The sequence below is a fragment of the Callorhinus ursinus genome, unplaced genomic scaffold (genome assembly GCF_003265705.2).
Source record: "Callorhinus ursinus isolate GAN/ISIS: 27379988/994484 unplaced genomic scaffold, GSC_fseal_2.0 scaffold3, whole genome shotgun sequence".
Lineage (NCBI taxonomy): Eukaryota > Metazoa > Chordata > Mammalia > Carnivora > Otariidae > Callorhinus > Callorhinus ursinus.
In genome coordinates, this window is record NW_027397065.1 from 36813818 (window position 1) to 36836244 (window position 22427).

The 22427-nt window shown below is 38.9% G+C and overlaps 1 protein-coding gene and 1 pseudogene across 1 annotated transcript in view; one reads left to right on the forward strand and one right to left on the reverse strand.

Moving 5' to 3' along the window:
- Positions 1–22427, reverse strand: part of TENM2 (teneurin transmembrane protein 2) — a 1506090-nt gene that overhangs the window by 1423228 nt on the left and 60435 nt on the right. Inside the window, exon 3 of the mRNA XM_073890196.1 lies at positions 14488–14616. The gene's annotated coding sequence lies outside the window, so the exon portion shown is untranslated. The remainder of the gene's footprint in view (positions 1–14487; positions 14617–22427) is intronic.
- On the forward strand, positions 12673–14202 carry LOC112819707 (elongation factor 1-alpha 1 pseudogene; annotated as a pseudogene).

Here is a 22427-nt window from a genome sequence, read left to right on the forward strand (position 1 = left end):
AGAGAGGGAGAAAGAGAGAGAATCTCAAGCAGACTCCCTGCTGGGCACAGAGCCCTATGCAGGGCTGGATCCCAGGACCCTGAGATCATGACCTGAGCCAAAACCAAGAGTCAGATGCTCTGCCTACAAAGCTACCCAGGCACACCTACAATGCTTTTTAAAGGTAAGAGCCATTCTCAGCTCCTAAGCTGTACAAAATGAGGCTATGAGTTGGATATGACCAACAGGCCATAGTTGCCGACCCCTGGGATGCTGCAATTACTTGTCCTGAAGAATTTGGTAAAAATACAGTACTTTGGACATAGTGGGTATTCAGTAGGTATTTGCTGGTTTGATTTGGGAAGGTATCGGTATTCATAAGCTTATCTTCTTCTCCTTGTCAATGGCTTTAGTAAGAGTTGGGGTAGTGAGGAATGGCTAATATGAAATGGCAGTTTTCCAGGAATTTTAATTATCCATGTCATTTCTGTCCCCCCCCATCCCATCCCACCAGTATGACAGGTACCTCAAAACTCTTTGTGGTTCGTTACTTCTGTTGGTACTCCCAAGCTGAGAATCCCTTCATGAGGCCCAGTGGGGAAATGGAGGAGACACACCTTTACAGAGGCCACAGCTGGCTTTTTAAAATACATTTGAGTTTTAACAATTTCACATTCATTTCTGCTAATGATTGGGGAAGTGAAGCTTTCCTTTGAGTCACCTTTCCTCTTCTAAAAGAGTCTGCATTTCACCTTTATGGGAAGCTCTGGGCTTAGTGCTTCATCCCACATCAAAACTCTCCCCTGGGATTTCCACCTTCAAACAAGTGAAACAAATGCATTCCCGCAGGGGGGCGTGCTGTCAAAGAGGAGTGAAGTTATCCAGATATCAGAACTATTCAGATAGGATTGCCTACTTAGAGGAAATCAGTGGCTAATAGAGAATACTTGCAGTGGGGGACCACTTAGCACTCAATCCCACATGCGTCCAATCTCTTTAGAGCCAGCCAGGAAAAAAAGCCCCTCTAGGTTTACATGAGCCAAGAAAGTGTGTAACAGACTATACAACACAGCATGCGCTAACCAATATATTTTGATTACCTTTATCTTAACTTTCCCAAATTAATGATCACTTTTCCACCACTAAGTCATATTTCCTATAGAAATTTGCTGGAACAAAGCCTTCCTTCTTTCTAAATCTTCTGCATTTTACCATTTACCTAAAAGAAAAGATGGATAAGGATGGATGCTTTATGTTGAAAGAAAGAAAGAAAGAACGAAAGAAAATAAAGAAAAGAGAAAAAAGTAGTTCCATTAGCAACTTTGGTAAGAAATTGCTCCACATTGTTCCTCTGACAAGTAATTTTTCTCAGCATGTGTGCATCTTAAAAGTATTGCAAAACAATATCTTAAAATGAACTGATTAGTATGCATGCTCTGTGGTCACATTTAAGTTCTATTTATAAAATCTATTCTGTTCCAGGCTCAGACAAACAAAACTGAAATGCAGCTGTGTAACACATTGATAATTTTCATTAGTTCTAAGAGCCTCAATAGAATTTGCAATTTTATTCATTACATCTAAATAATCCTGGAAAACCCGTTATGAAGGTGACCTTTCACTTTTTCCCCCTTTCACTTTTTCCTTGTGATTTGTCTGAGTGTGTGTATATATGTACGTGTGTTCGTGCATGCGTGCATGCGCACATGCATGTGTGTAGGAGAGAGAATCAGGAAGGGCTGGGCAGGGGAAGGAGATTTTTACAAGAGTGAAGCACACATTGGGGAGGGTATGTGCTATGGTGAGCGCTGTGAATTGTGCAAGACTGTTGAATCACAGATCTGTACTTCTGAAACAAATAACGCAACATATTTTAAGAAAAAAGAAAAAGAAGAAGATAACAGGAGAGGAAGAAAAGGGGAGTATGTCAGAGGGGGAGACGAACCATGAGAGATGATGGACTCTGAAAAACAAACTGAGGGTTCTAGAGGGGAGGGGGGGAGGGGGATGGGTTATCCTGGTGATGGGTATTGAGGAGGGCACGTTCTGCATGGAGCACTGGGTGTTATGAACAAACAATGAATCATGGAACACTGCACCAAAAACTAATGATGTAATATATGGTGATTAACATAACAATAAAAAAATAAAAAAAAAAGAGTGAAGCACAAAACAGAACAAGAAATCAAGTCAGGCAAGGATGAAAAATGAGGCACAGGGAATCAAAATCCCCCACATATATCATGAAAGCCCTTTTAACTAGGGGCATTCTGCCATCATTACCCAGATGTGAACAAACCCAGATTTCTGAAGCTACTGTGTGTTACTGTAGGCAAATGTGGATTATATTCTAATTCCTTAAGAGTCAGTGCTCTTTTCTGATCTGAGGAGATAAGGATTTTCCCAGAGAGTGAGCCAAAGGACAGACCCATGAGAAAAATACAGTGCTGCTTCTTTCAATTCAAACTTGCTCTTGCAAAGTAAAACAATGCCAACTTCGGAGATGGCTCCTCTTAATGTTAAGAGTGATTTTTGTGTGTGGATCTTTGAAAACTAATTTCAAAACACACACTTGCCAGAAGGCTGGAAGTCAGCCATGAAATGACAAAGAAGTCTTCAGAAAATTAACAAAAAAATAGGAACATAATATGAAAGGTAAAAAATAAAGACAAAACACTTGCAATTTAGTAGATACTGAGATGATGCTTCAATACTGACCAGGCAATTAAAATGATAAAACCTTATGTGTAAAGAATGTGAAGCACCTATCTTAAATAAATATATGTGTATAGATACAAACACTCACACCAAGGGTTTATCTGATAATTGCTAATTTGGGACTAAAGATAATGACAGTTATGAATAACCCATTATGTGCAAGTACCATCTTCTTCAATAAGGCTAACTAGGGCCTCAGCAAGGGTAATTTATCTCAGCGTCTCTAAAGGTATGATATTAAAAACAACAACAACAAAAAATGGTGGTGGGTATGGGTAGTGGCAAGTTGCAATTCTGGGAAATATTAATTAAGCAAAGTTGGACAGCTTCTATGCTGCTTAGAATCTTTAACATGACAATGTCAAATTTTAATCTCCACAACAGAAGATGCAATATAAGGCATTTCCCATACCAATGGAACCACAAAACCATTTTGTTTTGTTTTCTCTGCAGAGTATCCTGCAGAATGACGGTTCTGGGGAACATCTTTTGGGGAAATGCTATTTTATGTGAATAACTGCTTTAGCAACCATTGTCAACTAACAGAAATTAAGGTTCAGATGAAAGAACACTGTAGCCATGATTCATATTTAGTGAGAAGGGAGAAAATCAAACCACGGAGTTTTCTGGAGTCCTTTTAGATTCCCCGGAGACAGAACGCTGGGCTTTTAGATGACTCAAGGAAACTTTTTTTGTTTTTTTAAGATTTTATTTATTTATTTGACACAGAGAGAGAGAGAGCACAAGCAGGGGAAGAAACAGTGGGAGGGGGAGAAGCAGGCTCCCCACTGAGCAGGGAGCCCGATACAGGGCTCGATCCCAGGACCCTGGGATCATGACCTGAGCCGAAGGCAGACACCTAACTGACTGAGCCACCCAGGCACCCCTCAAGGAGACTTAATATGAGAGAAAGGACAAGAGTGGGAAACCTGCCCATCACTGAAATTTACAATTTACCCAATTTGAAGTCTTTGGCACTCCAATTTATGACAGAAATTTGAAACCAACAAACTTGAAATGTTCTAAAGGTTTCCTTGTCAACTGTTAGATAAACAGGTACCTTCCCACTATAGCATTACAAGTTTAGTAAAAATGTGGCTATATAATTACAGGAAAGTCCACCTCATTTCAAAATTACTATAACCTGTCAGAAGACAGGTAGCCTACTCTGTTAGAAGATTTTTAGGCAAGAGGATGGTACCAAGGGAATCTCTTATCAATATTTGAGAGAGTATGGAAAGAGCACCTAGGAAGGAATGCATCCGGAGCTACAGAACATGAGTGTGACTATAGAACCCAGTCACCACAAGGAAGATTCACCTGCAGATCACTGTAGAAGCTGAGAGATTTTTCCAACTGCTTTATCTCATGAAGACTCATCGGCTAGGAAACTTCATGCAGTCTGGCCTATATTCTGAACATAGGTAGGACAACAGACACATTTATGAACGTTATAAAATAATTAAGCCCTAGCAGCTGCTGGCACATTAACATTATGGTAAGGATTTACTGAGTTTGGAGACTTTATGAGAATGAATAACAGGCAACGAGACTGTGTGGGCCTACAATTCTGTAACAGGTTTCTGTAGTCACGGTGCTAATTGGCTAGGCGGCGCTATTAGAGTTTGATCACTTTTTATAAATATTGAACAAAATACCTATTTTAAATATATACATAAATTTTTAAATAAATTAACATTCTATCTACCACTTTAAGAAAAAATTGTCAATCATTACATCATTTTAAAATTTTAGGTCAAGTGGGTTATAAATTATATTAATGCTATTGGCTTGTGTTGGCTCCACTTTGGCTGATAAAGGGAAATATCCGCTATTCTTTTTCAACATCAGGTGAACCAAGCTGTTATTTACAAGTAACAGAACTTCTGAATGATTTGGCAACTTATGGCACTATTATTTCAGCATTCGCTTTTATTGTAACTTCAAATCTGCTTTAATAATATCAAGGAAATGTTCATTTTCAAAGGAGTAACAGTGCTCCAGCTAAAAGGTAGTAACTCTGGAAAGAATTTAGGCGTGATGAAAGCTATAAAGGCCAAACAGCTACCATGATAAACGCTGTGAATTTAGAACAGGATGTCATGCACATTATTAGGGATGATACTGACAAAATGAAAAGCAACTCTAATCTAGCTACACTTTTGAGTTTGCAAAAATCGTCTTATATAACAAGGTAAATAAGGTGGAAAAAATGCCAGTGACATGGCCACAGAATCAATCCTCAGCTATAGTGATGGCAGATTTAAGCACCTTGAGAGTTCACTCCAATTACTTTCTTTTTGTTACTAGGGCAAAATTATTGTTGAATTGTGTCAGTTTTTGATTATGAGTCCTTTTCAGGATTATACCTTTGGCATAAAATTAGACTGTCCTGTACCAACATTTCATTTCTTCTAAAAGTCATTAACTATCAAGCCAACCCAACAAAGATGTGCTTGAACGATATTCTGTCAATGAGAAAACACTAAGAATAGCTAACATCCATCACTTATTATGTACTTGGCATATGCCAAGACTTTGCATCTACTTTACATCTACCCTTTCATATAATTCCCAACAACCAATCATCGACGTGTCTACTGGAATTATGAATATTTTATAGTGAGTTTTTCTGAAGTTTAGAGAGTAGACAGACTTGCCCAAGATCACAGAAGTTCAAACAGATTTTGTGAGTCCAGAGACTCCTCTTAACCACACACCATATGAAGGCAAAGTTAAAATGCAAGTACCTAAGAGTTTACCTATGTTGCCCATTTCCTGGACTTGCCTTGATTCAACAAAGCTCTTTTCTGATGTGTTTATAAAGCTAAGAAAAATGGTAAATTACTGTGCACGCTGTTATTCCTTTAATTCCATAAGAGGAAGATAATAAGGATAATGAGGACTGTTCCTTTGTGATTCCAGCGTGGTATTTTTGTGGGTGGTTTTCAGAGCACATGGTGTGCAATTAGAGATAATGTGGATGGCTCCTTGTTTTCCAGGCATGTGCCATCCACCGGGCATTTGCTGAGGGTGTTTGATGTGTATGCCACAGGAATTGATGTGGACATTTCATCTGCCTCTCAAGTCTGAGAGCCCTTAGGATTTTGGCAGTGGCACACGCCCTCAGATGACTTGTAATGGAGACCTACAAGGAGGAGTCTCTATTATATTTTAAATGTAGTTTTCTGCTTCTCACAGTATTTCCTCCTTTTTTTGGACTTCCTCCCTGTATTTAAAATTGCCATAGTAATCAGGAAAGTGACTCCTGAAACTGTGGCCTACTAGCTTGCCTTATTTATTCTCTTGCTATGACTTTCATCATAACTTTTCAGAAGGCACACACCAAAAGAGAACTCTTCTCCCCGCCAAGGCATTTAAGCTCAGCAGAGGTCCAGCAGTGTAATTTCTGCCCAAGTGTCACTGATATATTATTGAGGAAACATCAAATCAGATGGGTACTGGAAAAATTAAAGCCTATTCCCAGCCTCTCTGCTTGACCTATACTCCTGAAGTTAGGTTTACATGAACCTTCCAGCCCTCACATTCCCTAACCTTTACCCATGCATTATAGAAACAAAAAATTCTTTTTACAGGAGTGCCGTTCAACAGTGCTTTTGCTTTCATGTGTTTTTTTAACTGTTTTATTTGTCCATTTTCCCTGTTTTTCCCACACTATGTTCTATCCATTATCCTTGCCAAAGTAACCTGACATGCATCTTTCCATATTTTTCTATATAACTCAAGTTTCAGTCATTGCTAACCACCCTCAAAAAAGACATAATATTTTACAGCCTGCTCTGTATCTTGCTTTACTCACAAGCTTTTAGTACTTATTAAGTATTTCTCATCTCAATTGTTTTTTGGCTCTTTATTATAGATGTTCATTGCTCTGATAGGGAATGAACTCTGATGGCAATAATCCATACAACAAAGTTTATTCATGACATTGCACTAGCCATCTTGGCCCATTCTCAATGAATGCTGACTTAAAGGGAAGGAACAGATGCACAGGTAATATATCTGCTCTTAAAGCACATATAATTTCAGAGTTAATTTATTTAACCACTTATTCACTCAGTGTCTACCATGTTCCCAGTATTTTTCTGCAGTTACACATTAGAAAAAGCATCTGCGGGGAGCCTGGGTGGCTCAGTCCTTAAGCGTCTGCCTTTGGCTCAGGTCATGATCCCAGGGTCCTGGGATCGAGCCCCGCATTGGGCTCCCTGCTCTGAGGGAAGCCTGCTTCTCCCTCTCCCACTCCCCCTGCTTGTGTTCCCTCTCTCACTGTCTCTCTCTCTGTCAAAAAATACATAAAATCTTAAAAAAAGAAAAAGAAAAAGCATCTGCTTTTATGGGCCTCACTTTCTAGTAATGTTTCACGAAAGCTGATCATAAACAAGTAAACAAAGAAATAATATAGAGCCAGAGAGTAATACATGTTCTTAAAAAAAAATAAAACCAGAACAATAGTGTAGAGAGCAAATGGCATAGTCAAAAGACCTAACAATTTGAACTAACATCTAAGTGATGGAAAGAATCAGCCATGCTGAGGTCTAGACTTGAGGAAGAGCATTAGCGGCACAGAAGCCTTGAAACAGAAATGAACTGAGAGCATGTGAGGAACAAAAGAAGCGAGAATGTAAAAAGCTTAATAGGTAAGGGGGGAGTTGAATGTATGAAACAGTATACTGAGATGGAAAGGACCCAGACCCTGACAAGTTCCTAAAGAAATAGCTCAGACAACTAGTGGCTATTAAATACCATGAGGATAATTCAAAATGGAGATACAAATGAGTGTGTGTGCGTATGTACATGTGCATATGTGCACATGTGTATATGAGTAATACCTATCTTCATGGAGGAGGTCGTAACAGAGATGTGCTTTAAAAGATGAGTAGGGGAGTACCTGGGTGGCTCAGCCGGTTAAGCATCCAACTCTTGATCTCATCTCAGGTCTTGATCTCAGGGTCCTGACTTCAAGCCCTGTGCTGGAACTTACTTAATTGTTTTTTTAAATTTAATTTAAAAAAATAAAAGATGAGTAGGATTTAGACAAATGAAAAATAGGAATGGGAGTGGATAAAAGGGTACAGCAGCTTGTGGGGATAGCTTGTGCAAGGGAAAATAGGGGTGTAGAAGCGAGGTCTCTGTGACTAACAAGTGGTCCATTGCAAATGGGTGAGCAAGAAGTGGGGAATAAAAAACTTGTGAGGGCTATGAAGGGGACTGAATGTCAGAATAAGAAAACTACTGAATAATTAATCTGGAAAGTTAAATTATTAAAGGTTTGAGCACAGGGAAGTAACAATCAGAGGTGAGATTTCAAAGGATTTCTCTGACACTTCACTGTTGAATTGGATTGAGTTGATAAGGCTGGTGGTGAAGAGTCTAGATAGGAGGCTTTTTATATAGTTATTCAGAGTGGACTTAAGAATTAAGCCAGAGTTCCTCAAAAAGTTGAAAATAGAGCTATCCTACAACCCAGCAATTGCACTACTGGGTATTTACCCCAAAGATTCAAATGTAGTGCTCTGAAGGGGCACATGCACCCCGATGTTTATAGCAGCAATGTCCACAATAGCCAAACTATGGAAAGAGCCTAGATGTCCATCAACAGATGAATGGATTAAAGAAGATGTACACACACACACACACACACACACACACACACACACACACACACAGTGGAATATTATGCAGCCATCAAAAGGAATGAAATCTTGCCATTTGCACCAACAAGGATGGAACTAGAGGGTATTATGCTAAGCAAAATAAGTCAATCAGAGAAAGATAAGTATCATATGATCTCACTGATACGAGGATTTTGCGAAATAAGACAGAGGATCATAGGGGAAGGGAGGGAAAAATGAAACAAGACAAAACCAGAGAGGGAGACAAACCATAAGAGACTCTTAATCTCAGGAAACAAACCGAGGGTTGCTGGAGTAGAGGGGGTGGGAGGGATGTGGTGGCTGGGTGATGGACATTGGGGAGGGTATGTGCTATGGTGGGCGCTGTGAATTGTGTAAGACTGATGAATCACAGACCTGTACCCCTGAAACGAATAATACATTATATGTTAATTAAAAAATTAAAAAAGAAAAGAATTAAGCCAGAGACAACTGGAGAGAATGTAAAAGAAAATACAGTTTGGAAAAATATTAGACATGGAATCTGCTCTAGATCCAATGCATAATTTCTTCTTCCGTCATGCTCATCAGACTCTCTATTTTATTTCTGGCGACTCTGAAAACATCACCTCCTGGGAAAACCAGCTGTGTGGTTGCACAACTCCAACTGTTTAAGTTCTTTCTCAGGTTGAATTGGAATCTACTTCCCTGTAAGACCCACTGATCCTAGTTTTACCTTCTGTAGAAAAGCAGACTATGCAGCTTTCTCCCACAATAGGACAAGCTTTCATATATTTGAAACTAACTATCATGTTCATCTTCTGTCATATCCAGGTTAGCCTTCCTCCAGTTTCTTTGACCATGTATTTTATATGGTTGCATAAGATGTGTATTGTATTTACATAAATAATTAACATGTAATGATTCTTTACATGCTATTAACAATGACAACGTATTTTTCCTGAAGGCTTTTTTCTCATTTGCAAAAATTTATCTTGTTTAACTTTCTCCTGTACAAATTCTAGGCACTTATTATACAATTAGGGGACAAGAAAATGGAATCGCCCTGCCCTATACAACATTATTCTAGGCCAGGGCCATATTCAGCAAACTATGGCCTGTGAGGTAAGAATGGTTTTCACGTTTTTAAATGGTTGAAAGAAACAAACAAAAAGAATATTCTGAAATACATAATAATTTTATGAAATTCTAATTTCAGTGTTCATAAATAAAATTTTATGAGAATGTGCCCATCCGTGTATGTATTGTCTTTCACGTTTGAACAGAGACCGAAAGGCTGGCAAAGCCTAAAATATTTACTATCTGGTCCTTTACAGAAAAAGTTGGCTAATATCAATTCTCAGGCCCTGGTGTGTCGCCTGTTGTCTGCTTCATCTGGGAGGTTGTTAGAAATGTAGAATCTCAGGCTCTACCCCAGACCCACTGAATGAGAATCCGCATTTTAATTGAGTGCCCAGGTGATGTAGTTGTTCCTTAAAGCTCAAGAAGCAGTGCTGGAGCAGTGCTTTGCAACTCTGGCATGCGTAAGAATCACCATAAGAGTTTACTGAAGGACCAATTTCTGGATTTCACCCCCAGGAAGTAGACTGGGGTGAGGCCCGAAAGTCTGCATTGCTAATAAGCTCCTCTGAGATGCTGACACTGCTCTTAACTTGGTCACACTTAGGGGACTCTGTTCCACCCATGTTTAAATCCTTCCTCCTTTGCAAGATTTTCAATCACCAACCCAGCCAGGGCAAATTCTCTCTCCCTTCTTCTCGAGCCCTTATACAACAAACGGGACTCATTTTACATTTATATAATAGTATTTGGCCTGGGGCACCTGGGTGGCTCAGTCAGTTAAGCGACTGCCTTCGGCTCAGGTCATGATCCCAGGGTCCTGGGATCAAGCCCTGCATTGGGCTCCCTGCTCTGCAGGAAGCCTGCTTCTCCCTCTCCCACTCCCCCTGCTTGTGTTCCCTCTCTCTCTCTCTCTGTCAAATAAATATCGTAAAGAAAAAAAAAAAAGTATTTGGCCTTAGTAGATAGCTCAAGTGGAAAGAACCTTCTATTTTACTAACTCAATGGCCTCTTGCTGTTTCCCAAACCTGCCAAGCACATTCCCACTTCACAGCTCTTGCATCCTATTCCTGCTGCTTGGAAGGCAGTTAGGTCACTCATGGTTTTCTTCTAAAACTGCTTTCCACCCCCACACTCCATCACCCTTATCTCATCTTGCTTTATCTTTCTTCACTGAACTTAACAGCACTTTACATTATGTATTTATTCAATGCATCTTTCCTCCAACTAGATTATAAGTTCTGTGATATCAGGGACTTTGTTTTCCTTCATTCAACATTGATTTATTGAGCATTTACTGTGTATTGGGTACTATTCTTGGATTAGAGGACACATGAGTTTACTTAGGAAAATGGCTATCATTCACTAGGCATTCAATGAATATCTGTTGAATAAATAAATGCATGAATTCCCTTTTAAGCCACTTGGAGCAGAATTATGGTTGATAGTTTATAAACTGCACATATCTTTAATTGTTAGCCATATTAAGTTACAAAAATATCTAATCAAAGCTAATATTCATTGGGTACTTATCATGTGGTGGGCAGTTGAAATACAACTTTTATTCTCATTTTTAAACTTAGGAAATGTGAGAACTAAGGAGGTTATATAACTTTAAAAAGGTTGAATGTGTACATTAATACAGGTAGTGTAATACCACACCTGAAAGGATAACCATCACATACTCTCCTTCCTCATAATGAAACTTGTGAATAGACTGGCAGGTTTGTGTGGTAACTGAGTAACACCTAAAGATAAATCTTTAGGTGATAAATCTTTAGTTTAAAAGCTCACTCACTACTCACATCATTCCACAAAAAAGTGAAGGTAGCTCTAACAAAGATACACACACACACACACACACACACACACACACAAATATATTTAACAGAAACGGAAGTGAATAATTAGGTCTAGGTAAAATATAATTGAGAACTAGTATATTAGGATTAAGAAAAAATATAGCTATGGAAATCATAGGTGTTATCACTGATCTTGTTATTTAGCTCTGAACTTCATGGTATCTGATAGGGGGTGAATTGTTTCTCCCCTACAGAAAAAGATATGTTGAAATCCTAACTCCCTGTACCTCAATGAAATACCCTGTATTTCATTTTTGAAATACTGTCTTTGCAGATATAATTAATTAAGATGAAATCATACTAGAGTAGGGTGAGCTCCTAATTTGACTACTGTCCTTATAAGGAGATAGCTACATGAAGACAGGAGACACACAGAGAGAGCACCATGCAAAGATGGACACAGAAACTGGAGTGATGCATCTCGGGGCCAAGGAATGCCAAGAATGGATGGCCACCACTGGAGGCTCAGAAAATGCAAGGATATTCTTTTTCTCTGCAGATTTCAGAAAGAGTATGGCCCTGGTGACATCCTGATTTTAAATTTCTAGCCTCCAGAACTGTGAGACAACATATTTCTGTTATTTTAAGCCACAAGTTTGTTGCACATTTTTGAAGCAGCCCCTTGGAGGGGAAAGAAAAAAAAAAAAAAATATATATATATATATATATTCTAGAAAAGTACAATCCAAGAGGTAGACTTATTTTAGGAATGAAATCTTCACATGTGATATTTAGTGGATTCCTACAGAAAGAAAATGAATTTGCAGTGATTTGGAAGAAGAAAGACACTCTGATAGCACAATTACCTAACAGAAACAACAAGATATATTCAGTTCTAGTGAAGGATAGCATTATGGGTGTATGACCTGTTCTTGGAAGGGCCACGTGCTTGGTCTAATGCTCTGTTCTCAGTGTTGTGAAATTCTTCATAGTTTTTAAACAAGGTCTCCACATTTTCATTTCGCTCTGGGCCATCAAATTAGGTAGCTAGTCCAGGCCTGAGTAATAAAACAGTATTGGTATTGTACAGGGATTACTGAATACACTAATAAAACAGTGTATGGAGCCTAAAATACAACAGAGACAGTATTTCAAATCAGTGGGGAAAGAATGGACATTTCCATAAATGTTGCTGAGACCGTTGGTTATACACATGGAAAAGCAGAAATAATTTGGAACCCAAATTCATACCACAGGAAAAAAAAAATCAATTCCAAGGACATTAAAGACCTAAATGTGAAGGCAGAAATATGTACCACTGAGAAGACAATATTTGAGAACATTCCAGTGCTTTCGGGTGTAGGAGACTTCTTGAATGAGTTGTAAAAAACCAGAAACCATAAAAAAATTGATAAATTCATCTACATAAAATTAAGTACTTCTGCTTTTTTGCAACGGGTTTGCCGCCAGAACACAGGTGTCGTGAAAACCACCTCTCAACCTAAACCAAAATGGGAAAGGAAAAGACTCACATCAACATCGTCGTCATTGGACACGTAGATTCGGGCAAGTCTACCACTACTGGTCATCTGATCTACAAATGTGGTGGGATCGACAAAAGAACTATCGAAAAATTTGAGAAGGAGGCTGCTGAGATGGGAAAGGGCCCCTTCAAGTATGCCTGGGTCTTGGATAAACTGAAAGCTGAACGTGAATGTGCTATCACCCTTGATATCTCCCTGTGGAAATTCGAGACCAGCAAGTATTATGTGACCATGACTGATGCCCCAGGACACAGAGACTTTATCAAAAACATGATTACAGGCACATCTCACGCTGACTGTGCTGTCCTGATTGTTGCTGCTGGTGTTGGTGAATCTGAAGCCGGTATCTCCAAGAATGGGCAGACCCGTGAGCATGCCCTTCTGGCTTACACACTGGGTGTAATACAACTAATTGTTGGTGTTAACAAGATAGATTCCACTGAGCCACCCTACAGCCAGAAGACATACAAGGAAATCATTAAGGAAGTCAGCACCTACATTAAGAAAATTGGCTACAACCCCAACACAGTAGCATTTGTGCCCATTTCTGGTTGGAATGGTGACAACACGCTGGAGCCAAGGGCTAACATGCCTTGGTTCAAGGGATGGAAAGTCACCTGTAAAGATGGGAATGCCAGTGAAAGTGCACTGCTTGAAGCTCTGGATTGCATTCTGCCACCAACTCATCCAACTGACAAGCCCTTGCGTCTGCCTCTCCAGGACGTCTACAAAATTGGTGGTATTGGTACTGTCCCTGTGGGCCAAGCGGAGACTGGTATTCTTAAACCTGGCATGGGGTCACCCTTGCTCCAATGTTACAACTGAAGTAAAGTCTGTTGAAATGCACCATGAAGTTTTGAGTGAGGCTCTTCCTGGGGATAATGTGGGCTTCAATGTCAAGAACATATCTGTCAAAGATGCTCGTTGTGGCAATGTGGCTGGTGACAGCAAAAATGACCCACCAATGGAAGCAGCTGGCTTCACGGCTCAGGTGATTATCCTGAACCATCCATGCCAAATCAGCACTGGATATTCACCTGTGCTGGATTGTCACACAGCTCACATTGCTTGCAAGTTTGCTGAGCTGAAGGAGAAGATAGATTGTTGTTCTGGAAAAAAGCTGGAAGATGGCCCCAAGTTCTTGAAATCTGGTGATGCTGCCATTGTTGATATGGTTCCTGGCAAGCCTATGTGTGTTGAGAGCTTCTCTGACTCCTCCTTTGGGCTGTTTTGCTGTTCGTGACATGAGTCAGATAGTTGCTGTGGGCGTCATCAAAGCACTGGACAAGAAGGCAGCTGGAGCTGGGAAGGTCACCAAGTCTGCCCAGAAAGCTCAGAAGGCTAAATGAATATTATCCCCAATACCTGCCACCCCAATCTTAATCAATGGTGGAAGAACGGTCTCAGAACTGTTTGTGTCAATTGGCCATTTAAGTTTAATCGTAAAAGACTGGTTAATGGTAACAATGCATCGTAAAAACTTCAGAAGGAAAGGAGAAAGTTTTGTGGACCATTTGTTGTGTGTGTGTGTGTGTGTGTGTGTGTGTGTGTCAGTTTTAAGTTATTAGTTTTTAAAATCAGTACTTTTTAATGGAAACAACTTGACCAAAAATCTGTCACAGAATTTTGAGACCCATTAAAACAAAAGTTTAATGAGGAAAAAAAAAAATTAAGTACTTCTTCTCCATGTACTCCTTCTCCTTTGCAGAGATCTGAAATTTTAAATAGTACCTGTGAATGTCAGGGGCTTGGCCTTGGATTACCCCAAACAGGAAGGGCTCATGTCCAGAGCTGAGCTTTCTGACTTGTTTTCCCTCCTTATTGCTTTCCCTTCTTCTGGTGAACTTTTGGTTTGTGTGCCTAAAAGGAGTGAGGACCAGTGGAAGAGAATGATCAGTGCATAAGGATTCACCTTTGGGCTGACTAATCCATAAGTTTGACCACATACAGAGAAGACTGATCTAATAAGTAAATAGACTAAGGGCATTGGAAGCCAGATTTCTCACTGTTGGAGAAGGGAGTTAGGAACATGGAAAAGGGAAGACTAGATTAAACTCTGTGGTGTTCAATTAGCATCAGAAAATATCAGTATAAACTCAAGATTTTTACCTTGCCTACCTACATATATAGGGGTGTGTATGTGTACGTGCACATACACATATAGACCTATATTTCCTATCTGTGTTTAATAAAAGAACCTAGAAGCAATGATACCTCAGTAGCAATGAACCTACTGAATACCTAGATCTTAGTTTCTAAACACCATTCTTCACTAAAAGAACTTAGACTCCATAAAGAATGGCTGATTTGACAGGGAAAATATAAGATGAGCCTATAACAACTAGGTGAGCCAGAACATAAGGAAATGCTCAAAGAATGATAAGGACATGTCAAAGGTCACAGAAGCCAGGTTGAAGGGGCTTCCATCAGCCATGTCTTAGATAATTTTACCATGAAAATAAATAGTGGTAGTAAGGGATTGTAAACCTTTGAGTAAAATAGGAATACACAAGTATATACTGATATAAGTAAACAAATACAAATTAATTGATTGATTAAATGGAAAGGAGGGAAAAACTCTACCTTGCAGTAGCATGCTAACTGGTAAATCTAGATAGAATTAGAAAATCACTATTTGGCAAGCACCAGTGTCATAAGTAAGTCAGGAAAAGAATCATTAATGGATCCTAAACCTGGTAGGTGAATGAGGAGCAGGATTAGTATATAATTTCAAAGAATGTTCTCATAATATACTCCTAAGTGACTTATCAATTTAGGTACAATATCCAAATTAATTAATTTTAGAGGGTAGGTTTCTGTCATTCAACATCCTAACCAAAACATAAAAGTTAACATCACCAGTACTGGGACAAATCAATGTGGTGTGCCTCCCGATATGATGTATTGAGAATAGCACAATATGACTTTTGTGGAATTCAAAGCAAAAAGCATGAATGACAAGAAAATATCACATTCCAAATGAAGGGACAGTCTACAAAGTAACTTGCCTGTACTCCTTAGAAATGTCAAGGTATGAAGAGAAACAGTGACAGAGGAACTACTCTAGATTGCAGAAGACTAAAGAGACATGAGAACCAAACGTGCTACTGGACTGGATCCTGGGTTTATAAGGAACACTTAATTATATCAAAACTTGAATGGTATCTCTGGACTAAAGGTGATATTAGATCATTGTTAACTTCTTGATCTTGATGGATGTACTATTACTCTTCTACATAAAAAACACAAACTGAAGTATTAAGAGGTAATGGGGCATCATGTCCCAACTTACTATCAAATGGTTTAGAAAAATGAATTCTAAGTGAAGGGTATATTAGATCTCTGTATATAGTGATGCAACTTTAAGTGTAAATCTAAACTTACTTCAAAATAATTGAAAAACATTAAGTTCTCTTCGAAGACATAATTGCAGCATTAATTTCACATTAATTAATTTCACATTAATTAATTGCATTAATTTCACATAATTTTTTAAATGGCCTATAACATTTGAAAAGATGTTCAACCTCATTAATAATTAGGGAAATGCAAATTAAAACAACAATGGGACATCACTCATCCCCATTAAGACTGATAAAAATTTAAAAGTGAGATAATATGAAGCACCACTGGTGAAGATGTGAACAGAATTCTGATCTTTTTGGTGGAAGTGAAATTTGATGCAACTACTCTGACTACAGCTTGACATCACTAGTAAAATACTAAGTTATATACAGACTACATTGGTAGATTATATTACTGTCACTAAACGTACTGTCATATTTGTCTGCAGTGCCCTTCCCCACATTTTACATCCCACCTTGTTGAATTCAGATTTGGCCATGTAACTTACTTTAGCATATAAAATATGAATGGAAGTGTTGTATATGATGTTGTCTAAAAGTAGAAGCTTTTACTTGCAAGTTGTTGTATGCTCCGGTATAATCATGGCAATATTATCATTTGGGGCTTCTTTTTCAGACTGGTCCTGGACTGAAGAAGATAGGGAGCAGATCCCCAGTCCCCAAATAATGTACATGTAATAGGACAGAGCCATAAACCCCCATTACATAGCCACTGAGATCTGGTGTTGTTGTTACTTAATTACATATCCAGCATATTCTGACTTAAACTTACATATACTCTACAACCCTACAATGCTATTAACAAACATGTATACTAACGAAACTTGCAAATGTATGCCAGGATCTATTTTTCAACATATTGATGGCTGCACTGTTTGTAAAAGGATAAGGGAAGGAAGGGAGGGAGGGAGGGAGGGAGGGAGAGAGGAACAACTTGAATCTTCATCAAGAGTGCAATGAATAAGTTATGGTACAGTCACACAATGGGATAAATGATCTACAGCTACGCACCTAAACAATGACAAATCTCAAAGATAACACATCGAGAGAAAGATTTAAGACAGAAGAGAATATACTGTATGGTTTCATAATTTTAAAAAAGGTAAAACTAAATAATATATTGTTTATTAAAGCATACATGGGGTAAAAATTATAAGTAAAAGCACAGAATGAACACAAAACTCAGGATAGCAGTTACTATGAGAGAAGAAAAAAGAGGTGAATTTAAGAAACATAAAACAACTCTCAGGGGTGCCTGGGTGGCTCAGTCGGTTAAGCGACTGCCTTTGCTCAGGTCATGATCCCAGGGTCCTGGGATGGAGCCCAGCATCCGGCTCCCTGCTCAGCGGGGAGCCTGGTTCTCCCTCTCCCTCTGCCTGCCGCTCTGCCTACTTGTGCTCTCTCTCTCTGTGTCAAATAAATAAATAAAATCTTTAAAAAAAAAAAACTCTCAGATATAATAATGTCCTATTTCCTAGCCTTGTGTAGGTACACAGTGATCATTTTATTTTGTTCTTTAAATAATATACATATATACAATTCATGCATAATCTATCTCACAATAAAAAAAGGGAGGGTAAATCTTGCTGGACAGAGTGCAAATTTTCCAAGATATCTAAACACCAATATTTTCCTTCATCTTATTTCTAAGTATTAATTGTCAATGCAATTAATTTAAGTTTTGTCAATATAGAGAGAGCATCACTTGAAGGAGAATTTTCCTCAGCATTCTTATTTAGTAGCAAAAATTTCAAGCAATCCACATAATTCCTGGTGATTTCTTTAATTCCAGGGAAGGTGTATACATGTGTGTGTGTCTGTGTGTAAATAATTTTTTTATTTAAGGTTTAAATCTAAAAATAAATAGAGATATTTTTATTGTTTTAAATAGCAGAACCAACTTCTAAAAGGAAGGGTAGCACCACACGTATTACATAGTGTCATGGTATTCATTGACCAGAGCCAGCTCATAATGTAGTGAAGATGTGCACAGATGGAAACCACTTCAGAAGCCTGTCAGAGAAATCACATGTGACTCACATAGTCTTTTACCTAAAATCCACTGGGCACTTGCTGTATCAAATGTAGAAATAATACAAGTGGAAAAAAAACAGTATAAAGACTTCACAAAATGTGGATAGGTTTTGTTTGAGGGACCTTCTCAGACTAAGTGGAGTAATATTTTCTCATCCCACCATGCCTGATTATTAAATTAAAAAATCACAAACAAAAACATAAGGCAGATGATTGAAAGATAAGTCGACGAGACTGACCAAAAGAAAATGAATTTATTTTCTATCTCAGAGGTCATGACCAAATCCTATTGCCTAGGAGAAATCCAGAAAGGAGACCCTTCAGAGGATTTTTTAAGTGAGAGTCACATCAGATTCTTCAAAAGCCTCAGAGATTAATGCAATTGTAAGAAGTATTACACCAGTAATACAGATGATCAAATAGGAGAAACACAGCACAAAGAGAGAGCATACAAATGACCCAGTTACCAAACAACCAGAAAAGGGCTAGTAATATTTGCTGAGAATGAATGTCTCAGGATCTGTGGTCAAGTACATGCTCAAAATGAGAGCTGGTCAGGTCAACATCTTGGTTGGTGGCTTGATTACCCTGTAATTCGGATAATAAATAGCAATTCTGACTTGGAAAGGAAATGCTGCCAAGAATTTAAAGGGCTGGAAAATGGTCCCAGATTGATCAGCTGATTCATCCATCTGCCTGCCCATCCAACCATCCATCCACCAACCAGTAATTCATTCATCAAATTATTCATTTATCAAACATTATCTGAACATAAATAGGCTAAGCCTTATGTTGAACTTTGGTAATTCAAAAAATTGTCAGTGAACAGAGACACATTCCCTGCCTTCAAAGAGTTCATAGTCTAGTGCAGAATTTTTCAAACTCAGTACTACTGACAGTACAAGATTAATAATTCTTAGTTGTGAGAAGCTGTCTTGTGTATTGTAGGGATGTTCACCCCAGGCTCTACTCACTAGATTACAGAAGCACCCCTTCCTCCTCCCCAGTTGTAACAGCCAAAAATGTCCCCAGACATTTTTAAATGTCCCTGGGGGGGGTGGGATCCTGGTTAACAATCACCGGTTTAGCAGACGAGGCAAATGTGTTCACAAATATTTGAAATACAATCTAAACATTCCGAAAATTAAGAAATATTAAACAAATGATGACAAGACAATGGAGAGACACAAAGTGACAGAGCGGGAGCCGGGGAACAAAGTGGAAAGAGAAAGGGGGGGCAAAGCGGGGGGAGGGGAGACAGAAAGAAAGAGGGAGAGAGAGCGACAACTCAAGCTCCTGAACACTTCTACCTCCAGGAATTTAATAAGGATACAGAGAGGTCACACCAGTGCTGGAGCTTAGAAGAAGAACAGACTTTATCATTTTCAGAAGACATAGCTCTGCAAATATGTGAAAATGCAAAAGAAAGCATTATCTGCTCCAGGTTAACCCACTCCTAGTTTCTTTAACCTCTGATTATAAGAAGCCTAATGCATTTGAGTATTTCCAGCAGATAGTAATGTGTCACTGAAATATTTTCAGCTAGAAAGTGACACCCATTCACTCATTCATTAAGCCAACAAACAGTTACCAAGCACTGTTTCATACATGGTGCTAGGTTTCTGAGGACATGAGATGAAAAAGATACAATGCTTGCACTTGAGAATATGAAAAGTCTAATGGAAAACAATTTAGCCAAAAGATAATTTCCAATTCTCTACAAACTAGCTTTCTTGCTAAATATCAGATAACTTTAGAAAATTACTGCCTAACCCTTTCACTAACCTGCCAGCTAGCTGACTTTGGAGCTCACAGTCTATAAATGAGGAAGATATATGAACAAATAGTTATGAAATTCAGTGTTAAGCACTTTGGTGGTGGTATATAAAAACTGTCAAGGACTCCGAGAAAAAGGTGATCATCTTTGAGGATCTGGAAGGCTTTTCTGAAGTCATAACTTTTAAAGGACAAGTAGAAGTTCATTATTTGGAAAAGGGGTAACCAGTAGATGGAACGGCAAAATAAAAAGAAACAAAAAGCGTTAGAATGTCCAGGAAACAGTAAGAATTTGCTATTGACCTATGACCAGAGTGATAGGGTTATTATTATAATGACTTGTTTTCTAGTACTGTTAATAGCTAGAGGCAGGTAGTTCAGTTCAATAGACATTAACAGATAAGCAACAACATTGGTGAAGTGCAAACACCTCCCTCCTAACACACAAGCATGTACACACACCCATGAACAAGGAAATGTTACTAAGAATAATACTCCTCTCAAATATTCTGGATGACCAAGATAACCTTGTCAGGTCTTTCTACATAAACTAGAGACCTCAATATTTAGTCAGCACCCCTAGTGCCTCTAGAAACACCAATTTTGGCACCTATTTTGAAAGTTCCTTTGTCTACTCAGACTGGCCAAAAACAGGCTGACAGAACTTAATTAACTGAATTAATCCAATTCTCTTCTACTACATTTGAATCTGGACTGCAGAACACGCATCACAAAAACAGTAAGTACCAAGATCAAAGACGGTGCATGGCTCACTCTAGCAGGGCAAACATCATGGGCTGAGATATCTGTGAAGACTTGTTGATACTCCCCATGCAAAGGGCTTCAAGAAAATGAATGACATTGGTATGTTCACCCAGCACCCTATATGTGACTCATTCATCTCTACCACAGTTGCCTGCTTCTTCTTTCACTGTCACCAGAACAATCAGATCCCACAACTTATATACAGAAGGGACTAATTAACAGGCATTCGGCATACCACAGTGCATGTCACAGGAGCAAAGAAAGGCTCCCAGAGCTGTTGTGCACATTCACAATTAGAAGGCCGAGTGGCTAAGCATTGCTGCTGGCCTCACCCCTCACCTTCCCACTCCTCTCCACCCAAGCACTGCTGGATGCTCTCAGCTCCCAGAGGTTTTCAGAGCCAACATCTTTGGAATCCCACAAGTATTTGCCTGTTAAGAAAACTGATGGACAAGAAAGCAACCAGATCTGGTCTTTTAAAATGCATGACTCTGAGTAGGCTGAGTGAGGGAAAAAAGAGAGGAGCTGCTGCTAAAGGCCAAGGATTCAAGGTCAAAGTCATCCTTGACTATGCTGACTTTATTAAAGAAAAGAACACAGTCTGTGATGTGAAGAAACATCTATGAGGTGTGGATTGGACTAGCCCTTGTTCACCAGCCTAAGAATTGCAGGAGGAGCACAGTCTTATGTTTATTCATCACTGGCAGATGCTAATACATTTCTGGATCGACATTTGGCAGAAATATGAATAAACACAGAGAATTCACAATCAGATATCAGAGCTAGAAAGCTGAATACTACTGATAGATTGATTATGTTTTCGAGCTATTTAGATAATTGGACATACTAAGTACAGAGCTTTCTGCAATGATAATGGACCTGTCCCGTTGTGGTCTATTTAACAAACACTTGGACTATTTTTTTAAAGCTTGTTTACATTCCTGTACATCCTGGCTTTATTGATATTCTGTTCTTTGAATTACAGTGTCACCCTAGCAACGCTCCAGAGAAAGTTGAGGAGGGCATTATCGTTGTTAACCCACGTTTTCAAAGGGAAAGAAAGCAAACCCCTCCCAGGCTGAATCAAGAGCTGGTCTTTCTTATCATATTACCCCTAAATATACACCCACATTTGTTTGTTGGTCAAAGATGAGGGTAGCAGGGAGAGGAATGTCTGTATCTCCAGTTTTTAAATACAAGTATCTTCCCGTGTAAATATTTTACTGCAGATCACTGCCTGACAGGGTCTTCCCCAGGTCTTTCCAGGCCTGCCATCCTGCCATCCAGGTCTCAGCTCAAATGTCCCCCTCTCAGAAAGTTAGCAATCTACCTCAAGTAGATTCCCAGGGAATAGGCCTTATTTGGTTCTCTTCATAACACTTACTATCTGAATTATTATGTCTTATTGTTCCCACATTATTATATAAACTCCTTAACAGCAGAGACTATGGGCTATCTTCCACAACATTGTGTCCCCACAGTCTAATACTGTGCCTGGGAAGTAGTTGGTATGTAATAGTTATGTGTACATTTCATGTACTTTTAGGACTGTAGAATCTGAAACAGAACCAGTCCCTGCTATGGAACATGTATGGCCAAGTTGTGTCTATGGGCAAAATTTAGTGGGTGATTTTCAACCTCTTTGCTACATGGCATCTGGTTCTTTAAGCAGCAGGATTGTACTGGGCCACATTATTTGGACAGTCCATTTCTTTAGAGAAATGTATGCCT